The sequence below is a fragment of the Capsicum annuum genome, chromosome 7 (genome assembly GCF_002878395.1).
Source record: "Capsicum annuum cultivar UCD-10X-F1 chromosome 7, UCD10Xv1.1, whole genome shotgun sequence".
Lineage (NCBI taxonomy): Eukaryota > Viridiplantae > Streptophyta > Magnoliopsida > Solanales > Solanaceae > Capsicum > Capsicum annuum.
Window position 1 is genome coordinate 208007727 of NC_061117.1, and position 9089 is coordinate 208016815.

General features: G+C 36.3%; 1 long non-coding RNA gene across 1 annotated transcript; it reads right to left on the reverse strand.

The window, feature by feature from the left end:
• Window positions 1–7905: 7905 nt before the first annotated feature.
• LOC124900099 lies at window positions 7906–8637 on the reverse strand. Its single transcript, XR_007057822.1, has 2 exons — window positions 8420–8637; window positions 7906–8268 (listed from the first exon to the last, which is right to left on the reverse strand). It is a non-coding gene; the product is annotated as an uncharacterized LOC124900099 (long non-coding RNA).
• Window positions 8638–9089: the final 452 nt, after the last annotated feature.

Genomic DNA, 9089 nt, shown 5'->3' on the forward strand with positions numbered 1-9089 from the left:
CAAAGATCCTCAATTTAAAATTCACAAACACGTGGTGGTCAAGTATTTTGTAACAAACCATGCAATCTCTTTAAATCACCATTTTTCATCTATGTTAGCAAGAATCACCCTCTCTCTTTAATTCATAATCTAATATAAGACTAAGTGTGTATTAAGAGATTCAAACCAACACAAGAGCACCAAGATGAACAACAAGGTGCTAGTGAATCGAAATAGGCCACTCATGGCTTTACTAGACTTTATATTTAGTTTTGAGCAAGAAAAGAGATGAACACAAGAAAAATAATGCTAGTGAATCAAAAGAGCCTCACACGGCTTCACTAGACTTCAAAGACCAACAACAATACAATGTTAACAAAAGAGATGGATATATAGTTTAACATACAATATTCAAGAATGTAAGAACCCTAACCACATGTAAGGACCCTAATATTAATCAATGTTAACACCAAACTATTACATTGATAAAAGGGGGACTTTACCTCCCTAATCACCAACGTATCAAGCCAACGATGCAACACAAGTAATATCCATACTTGGGTAGCCATAGTTACAGATTGATAGCTTTTCCAAGCCCTACAATTAAAGGGTGTTACATTTCTCACACTAGAGAGAGAGTTTGTCTTCCATCAATAAACAAAACAACTAAAGAGAAAAGACCTAATAAGGAACTATTTATAGTCTAGCTTATTACATGGAAAAATGACCAAGATACCCTTAATGACAAAGGGTGGCCTTGGTGTGTTGGAATGCAAGATAAAATGGCCAAAACACCGTTAATGAGGTGTGGCCTTGGTGTGTTGAGGACTTCTCACATTGAGTCCTAACACTCCAAAGGTTCCTTCTTCAAGATCCAAAAATTATGAGTCCTCAAGTCCTTAGTAGTCCAAGCAACCTACCACACTCGATATTGCTCCATCAAATGCCCATCACGATCTCTACATGCATGCTCTCGTGTCCTCGAGGTGACCAAGAATTAAGCCTTTATGTGTTGGTCTCCAAGGATGTCATAAAAAACTATAAGTGCCGTTTGACTCATATCATCCTCCCCTTCTTAAAAAGGATTCAACCTCAAATCCAAACCTTGCAAGCACAAATAAAAGACAACCAAGCACCATATCCTCATGACATGAGGGTTAGAGTTAGCATAATAAACAACATCAACATGCCAAGGAGGTACACACTTAAGGTATTACCACACATCCTTTGTTGTAATCACGGGGAACTTAGCAAAAATATTACAAAAAGTAGGCGAAAGGAATCACCATCAAAGGGTGTGCTCTAATTTAAAGTAAAGTCCATGCAAGAAATATAGCAATGTCACTCAAACAAGTGGACCAATCTAAGAACCCTAACCACATGTAAGGACCTTAAGATTAATGAATGTTAAGACAAACTCTTACATTGAAAAAATAGGGACTTTACCTCCCTAATCACCAACTTATCAAGCCAACGATACAATAGAAGTGATATCCATACTTGGGCAGCCCTAGTTATGGATTGGTGGATTTTCCAAGCTCTACAACTAAGGGGTGTTACAATACTCACACTATAGAGAAAGTTTGTCTTCCATCAATAAACAACTAAAGAGAAAAGACCTAGTAAGGAACTATATATAGTCTAGCTTATTACATGGAAAATTACCAAGACACACTTGATGACAAAGGGTGGCCTTGGTGTGTTGGAAGGCAAGATGAAATGGCCAAAACACCCTTAATGAGGTGTGGCCTTGGTGTGTTGAGGACTTCTCACATTGAGTCTTAACACTCCAAAGGTGCCTTCTTCAAGCTCCAAAAACCTAGTCCTCAAGTACTTAGTTCTCCAAGCAATCTTCTACACTCGGCATTACTACATCAAGTTCCCATCACGGTCTCTACATGCATGCTCTCACATCCTCGAGGAGACCAAGAATTGAGCCTTTATGTGTTGGTCTCCAAGGACGTCATCAAAAACTATGAGTGCTATTTGTATCATATCATAATTAAAATCAAGGCTTAAGCAATAATAAAGACATTTGAATCATACTAAACAATAATAAAGACATTTGAATCATACTTCTCAATATACAATTGAATAACATATGAAAACAAGAGGCTTAATAATAAGAGAGGGATTTTAAGTGTTCATGCTCTCAATTTAACGTTCAAACTCAAAATCACATACATACATATATATATACAAACACAAATCATATTTAGGGGAAATCCTCAAGGCCAAAACGTTATTGTCAAAAAGATTTTAGAATGCATGATCATAAATGTAAATTCAAACCTCTTTGTAAATTTATGATTTCTCTATATTTAAACATGATTAAAAAATATTTCACCATTCCCATGTTGTTTAGGAAAACCCCACATACCTTAGATTAATTAGCTCAAAGAGTGGAACCCTAGCCTTGACTCTTTTCTTGGGAATCTTAACTTGGTAGATAAAACCTTGATCTATGAGAAGGAAGTTAGGATATTGTTTTGAAGTAATTTGAGTGGTTGTTGATATATTATGCCTCAATCAATAATAAATCTCATGTTATGGCTGAGTTATAACGAGGAAATTAGACAAAACTAACCTTCTGGCCTAAGAAAAATTTAATACACGAACTAGGTATTCGATGCATTCAGCAATACGATACATCGCCTGCTGATGCGATTACTGGTGCAACGTGTCAATATCGCTAAGAGCCATTAGTTTGTGTACCCAAACACGTCTCAAATGTTATCCAAATAATTTAAAACCTTCCCGAGACACCCCTCTTACACCCTCAAACATAATTCAACCTAAAAATCCACATCTTAGGGTGGGAAAGATTGATTTTGAAATCATTGAAGTTTATGAGTTTAAAATAAGGCTAAGTCATTTCAACACTTAGAAAGTTTCAAGTTGTTGGCACTAAAGCATGCTACAAAGCACGGTATTAAGTCAAGAATACTACAGAGCGTTATAATTATATGCTAAAGTGGTTGACACTGCTCTCCATTCCTAGTCTTATTATAGGATGAAAAGAATTAATCAAGGAAACAAAAAAGTGTGTAACTTAGGTGGGTTTAGTGGTGCTCCATCTAGGAGCAAAAGCGGTTTTCATCATGGATCGTCTAGGCCTACGCTGTCAGAGTCAGTGGGTCAATCTTCAAAGAATAGTTATCCAGTTAGACTGGGTCAGTAACAAATATTAAGAAGGGTAAAAATGTCTTTTAGGATAATATCTGAAATATTCTAATTGTGGCAGGAATCATAGTAGGCATTGTTTGGTGTTGGTGGTCCTTGTTATGCATGTGGTGAAAGAGGGCACATTGCTAGGTTTTTTCCTAAGGGAGATTCTGGCCCTAGTCAAGCTACTGCACAGGTGCAGAGGGATGTTGCAAGTACTCATTTTCATCCAGCTAGGATCACTCCATATGCTGCTCGTGCACAAGGTCAACAAGGTGCTTAGGGTGCTCAGGTGGATCACCAAGATCCTTTGTTATGGATAGACAGTACATGGAGGTATCAAATGGAATAGTCACAGTACTATCACTGTAAATTCTCATGATGCATATACTCTTATTGATCATAGATCTATAAACTCATATGTGTCTCCATTTTTTGCTTTATTCTTAGAAAAAAGAATTAAAACTCTTATTGTGCCATATATTGTTATGACCCTAGTGGGAGAGACGTTATTAGTGGATAGAGTTTATAGAGATTGTGTGGTATCTGTTCAGGTTAATGACACCATAGTTGATTTACTTGTATTGCTAATGACTGACTTTGATGTGATTATAGAATGGATTGGTTGGCATCATGTTAATCTCTGGTTGATTGTTATGCTAAGCTCATACGTTTTGATATTCTCGGAGAACCACCTTTAGTGTAGAAAGGTATGACTCCTATGACTCAGAGAAAAATAATATCATATGTAAAAGTCATTGAATGGTTAACCATGGTTGTTTGGTTTTATTGCTACTGTTCATGACATTCAAGTAGAAGAAATTTCCATTGATAGTGTTCCCATTGTACAGAAAACATTGTCAATAGAAACTTTCTCTGCTCGATTATCATGAACAGTAGCAATAAAATCCAAAAAACAATGATTAATAATTCGGCATGATTTTACATAAGTTATTATCTTTCCTAGTCACAAGAGTCATACCTTTCCACACAAAAGGTGGTTCTCTAGGAATATCAAAACATATAAGCTTAGCGTAACAATCAACCAAACCATAACATGACACCAACCAATCTATGACTATAATCACATCAAAGTCAGTCATTAGCAACACAAGTAGATCAACTATGGTGTCCTTACCCTTAACAGATATCACACAATCTCTATAAACTCTATCTACTAATAAGGTATCCCCTACTTGAGTCATAATAATATATGGCACAGTAAGTGTCTCAATCCTTCATTCTATTAATAAAGTAAAAGATGGAGACACATACGAGTATGTAGAACTAGAATCAATAAGAGAATATGCCTCATGAGAATTTACAGTGATAATACCCATGTCTATTGCATTAAATACCTCTATTTCCTATCTAGCCATAACAAATAATATCGGTGGTCCACCTGTTGTTTGAGAGCCCTAAGCACCTGTTCACCTTATCCACCAGCATTCTGTGGAGCGATCATAGCTGGTTGAGCGTGAGCATGAGTACCTGCAGCATCTCTCTGCTCTCGTGTAGTAGCTTAACTAGAACCAAAATCTTTGTTAGGACAAAACTTAGTAATATGCCCTCTTTCACCCCTAAGCACAACAAGGGACACCAACTCCAGAACAATACCCATTATGATTTCTTCCATAATTAGAACATTTTAGATGTTGTCGAACAAAAAGGAACCTCTACTCTTTCACTATATCTGCAGCTGACCTTGTCTAGCTGGATAACTATTTCTTGAAGATTGGACCCCAAGCTCTGACTACATATTCCTAGACTTTTCACGATGAAAACCACTCTTGCTCCTAGATGAATCACCACTAAACCCACCTGAGTTACATGACTTTTTTTTCTCAGTTAATCCTCTCCATCTCATAATAAGACTCAGAACGGAGAGCAGTGTCAACCACCTCAGCATAGGATCCATTACACACATCGTATATCACAGGACCACGATAACGAGCCTCAAGTCTATCCACAAATTATCTCACTTTCTCTCTCAGGTCTACAACTAAAAATGGAACATACAAAGATAATTCAGTGAACTTAGCTTCGCACTCAGTAGCTGTCATAGATCCCTCTCACAAGTTATTAAACTGGTGTCTCATGTCATCTTGTTTACTCAACAGAATAAACATATCCATAAACATGGCTGAAAACTTTAACCAAGTGATCATGCCACCCCTACTTGTCTGCCTCTCAAATAGAAGTCCACCATGCCTCGAGAGACCTATTTATAGACTGGATAGCTGAGTAATGTTAGCTTACTTCCATGAACTAAAGGAAAAATATCTTTTGATTTCTTTTTTTTTATTGGTGAAAGATGAGGATGTCAAATCCATCAGATGATGGAGCATTGTGTTTGTGGTGCCTCTTATACTGAAGTGATATTTCACATTCTTGACTTTGGAACTTCATGTTTTAAAATGCAACAATGTCGATTTCTTTAGGTGATGGAAATGGAAGCACTGCCACAGAGATCTTGCTGCCAAACAATTGGTACCTAGGAGATCAAAAGTAGTGCATCTCCTGCCAAGAGGAAAAGCAAAGCTAAAGAGTCTCTACTACTGTTAGAGTTTGTGACCCAAATTTTGTTAATTCGACCCAAAAAGTTCATAGTGCGACCCATGTTAGTGATTTTTTGTAGGGTTTGTGGTGACAGTGGAGGAATTGGGCTTAGGATTTATTTGAACGCACATATTATCTAAGTGCAATTTAGTGGGGTCATTTTGGACGTTTTAAATATGTCATTGAGACCGTCGTCTCCTTATTGTACTCCTCTCAATTATAGTGAATATCTCCTCCTCTGCCTGTGGGTTTTCCCGTGAAGGGTTTCCATGTAAATCTGTGTGTGTTCATCTTATTTTTCTTTTGCTTATCATATTGCTTATTCCTGGAGTTCATAACAACTACCATGGATAGAAAAATACAGGTTGAACGTTATTACGGACATAATAGGAAATAAGTCACTGGTATTCTTCTACTTTTCTTTATTTCTTAATGAAAGAATTTTTGAATTAAAAGATATCACCTGGAGTAACTTTACCTTCTATATGGTACATGTTCAGGTGGAACAGATTCTGCGTTGGCTAGAAACCTGGGATGAGCATTTCCTAAAGTGGCTGGTAAAGGAAAGGGGAAAAATTAGAATGACTCTGGTGCTTAGAAACCAGTTTTGTTGAGTGGTATGCTAGGTACAGGGAAGACTACATCACCATAGGTGGTTAGTCAGGTGCTAGGTTTCCAAACCATCGAGGCATTTTTCTTTTAAACGATGATAATTTCTAGGCTTTAATTTAATTATTTTTTGCCAATACTTCCATTCCTATTGGAATAACATAGTTGTACCTTTATTTTTTTTTTATGAAGTAGATATATTTGAAAACATCAAGAAGATGCAAACATCACAGGAATAGGTCAGTTAAGCTTACAAAAATAAGGATTTGTAGCTTCTTTCTAAGCTATAGAGCTAACAAAATCCAAGAAGAGTTCCAACTTATTTACAGGGGTCAAATTGTACCATCTAAAGAGGCTAACTAGACATCTGTCTCGCAAAAGATTACAAGAAGTTGAAATTCCATCAAAACATCTTTTGCTCCTCTCTGTGCATAAACTTCAAAATATAGTACCCGGGATCATCATCTGAATACGTTTGATGGCTTTGTCAACATCCTGTGAATTCCAACTTTCAAGAGCTTCCCTAACAGAAAAGGGCATGACCCAAGAAAGACCAAAAAAATAGCAGAACATATTCCAAAGGTCTGAGGCAACTGGGCAGTGCAGTAGAAAGTGGTTGACACTTTCTGTGTGCTTGTGGTAGAAGTAGCATCTGTTGGCAAGCTGGAATTTTTGGGGGGAGATTATCCTGTGTGAGGCATGAGTTGTGCAGTGTAGTCCAGCTGAAACATAACAGTACTTTTATTGTTTAGGTAAATGCTGGTGATAGTCGTGGAAAGGATGCCTCAAAAATTGAGAATGGAGTTGGTGAAAGTAGTGCTAATTCCAGAAAAGAACTTGTTAGCAATGAATCTCTAAGTGCTAATATTGGAAGGTAAGCCTCTGTGCTCTTGAAAGTTCAAAGGAAAAGTATGATGTGCAATAATCCATGTTGATGTTCGCAGATCACACCATCAGAAGACTATTTAGTTTATGGGTGAGGTTGATGGCATGTCTACTGGAGATAGAGGAGGCATTGTTGATCCTATTACTAGCATCAAGATCTGAAAAAATTCTTATTTTCTTCATTTACAATGACCGCTACAGTCAGAAATTGAAGAACCTTGTCAATTATTGCCTTCCAATTGTCTTCAGAAAACCCACCAAGCAGCAGGTCATATATAACATTTATTCCTTTTAATATTCCTCTATGGATGTTCCTATTGGAACTATCTATCCTATTATGGATAGACTCCAACCTATCCTTGTTCTAGTAATCTTTCTCTAGCAACAAAATTTCTGGTGTTTCTTTCTAGATCTTTTATGAAAGAATGAGTTGAAAATGTTGGTTAGAAATTCGACGGCTAATAGTGAGATTTTTCTTTGACAAATGGTATTCCAGTCTATGAGGTTTATTCTCTTTCAATAACTTGCAGATATTCTTATTGCATGTTAAAAAAAATTTGGTTAGTCATATTCAGAACTGTCTTGTTTAGTTCAAAAGCCATCATCCCTGATAAAATGTTGTTTTCACTTGTCCACATTTGTTGGAGTGCATGAAAAAGTAAACCAGGTCTTAAACACCCAGATGGAGACCTATGTTTTATTATGGAGTAAATAATAGTTATTTTTTCAAAAATAATCAAGCAAGTGATGTACTAAAATAGTTGTGTGGTGGAAACCACGACATGTATTTGTGTCAATACATATCTGATGGAGATCTTTCCTACTTAAATATTGGTGGTGTTACTACAAAACATAGGGAAAGCTTTCCCTTTTGTGTTGTCTAGATAGATAAGCAAACTTTCCGAGTTTCATGATTGTTTTTCTTCGTCTTTGTCTTTTCTAGATTGTTCTTAAGGTATTGCCAGAACGTGTTGGTGGAGATATGCGTATGGCTCTAAATCAATTGCAATACATGAGTCTCTCCGAATCTGTTATCCAATATGATGATATAAGATGGCAGTGGTATCTTTCCTGAAAAAACATGTAAGAAGTTAATCAATAGAAGAGTGCACTTTGGAAGATGAAGTTCATTCAAATCTGAACAAAAGCATCAGTAAAATTACAGTATTGGAACAGAAAAATATCCGTAGAGTAACCAATGCTATTTTTGTAACAAACTCACTGCTTTTACTGTGGGAAGCAAGATCCACTGTTAAAATACCTACAATTCTTGGAGTGAGGGCAAATTTGGTCAGATAAGAACGTATAGAAAATATAAGACATATTAATACGGTTTAGTTGTTATTTGTTATACTTATATTAGTTGAGTGTTTTCTAGAAGTCTTTGCATAGCCATAGGCAGATAAATGTGCCATTTAGAACCTCTAGTTTTAGAACTTGTAGTTTGTCCTTAAATAATTTAATGTTGAATGGATGGCCCTAAAATCAAGATAAATGGATTAAAATGATTCTCTATAGTCAGCTCTCATCTATTTTCAATTGAGAACGTAGTTGATTGGTTCAATAGTGTCTGGCTCTTCCCTTATCCACCCTATCTTCTTTCCTATATAATTTTTACTTGGCACTAGTAAGGCCAGCTGTTTGATTCCTCTGCATAATGTAACAACTTCTAAATGGGTGGAGTTTTTCTATATAATTATTGTTAAGGATTTTCCTAGTTGACTTATTTTTGAAGTACTACTAGAACAAGCCCCTTCTATTTTTAGAATCAGTTACAATTTCTATATGATTTATATTAATTTACAGTGGAAGTCATATATTTACTTTGTTTGGGTGTTACACTAACAGGAAAGCCACTTATCAGGATTCTGTCTAGGAATATAAACAAACAA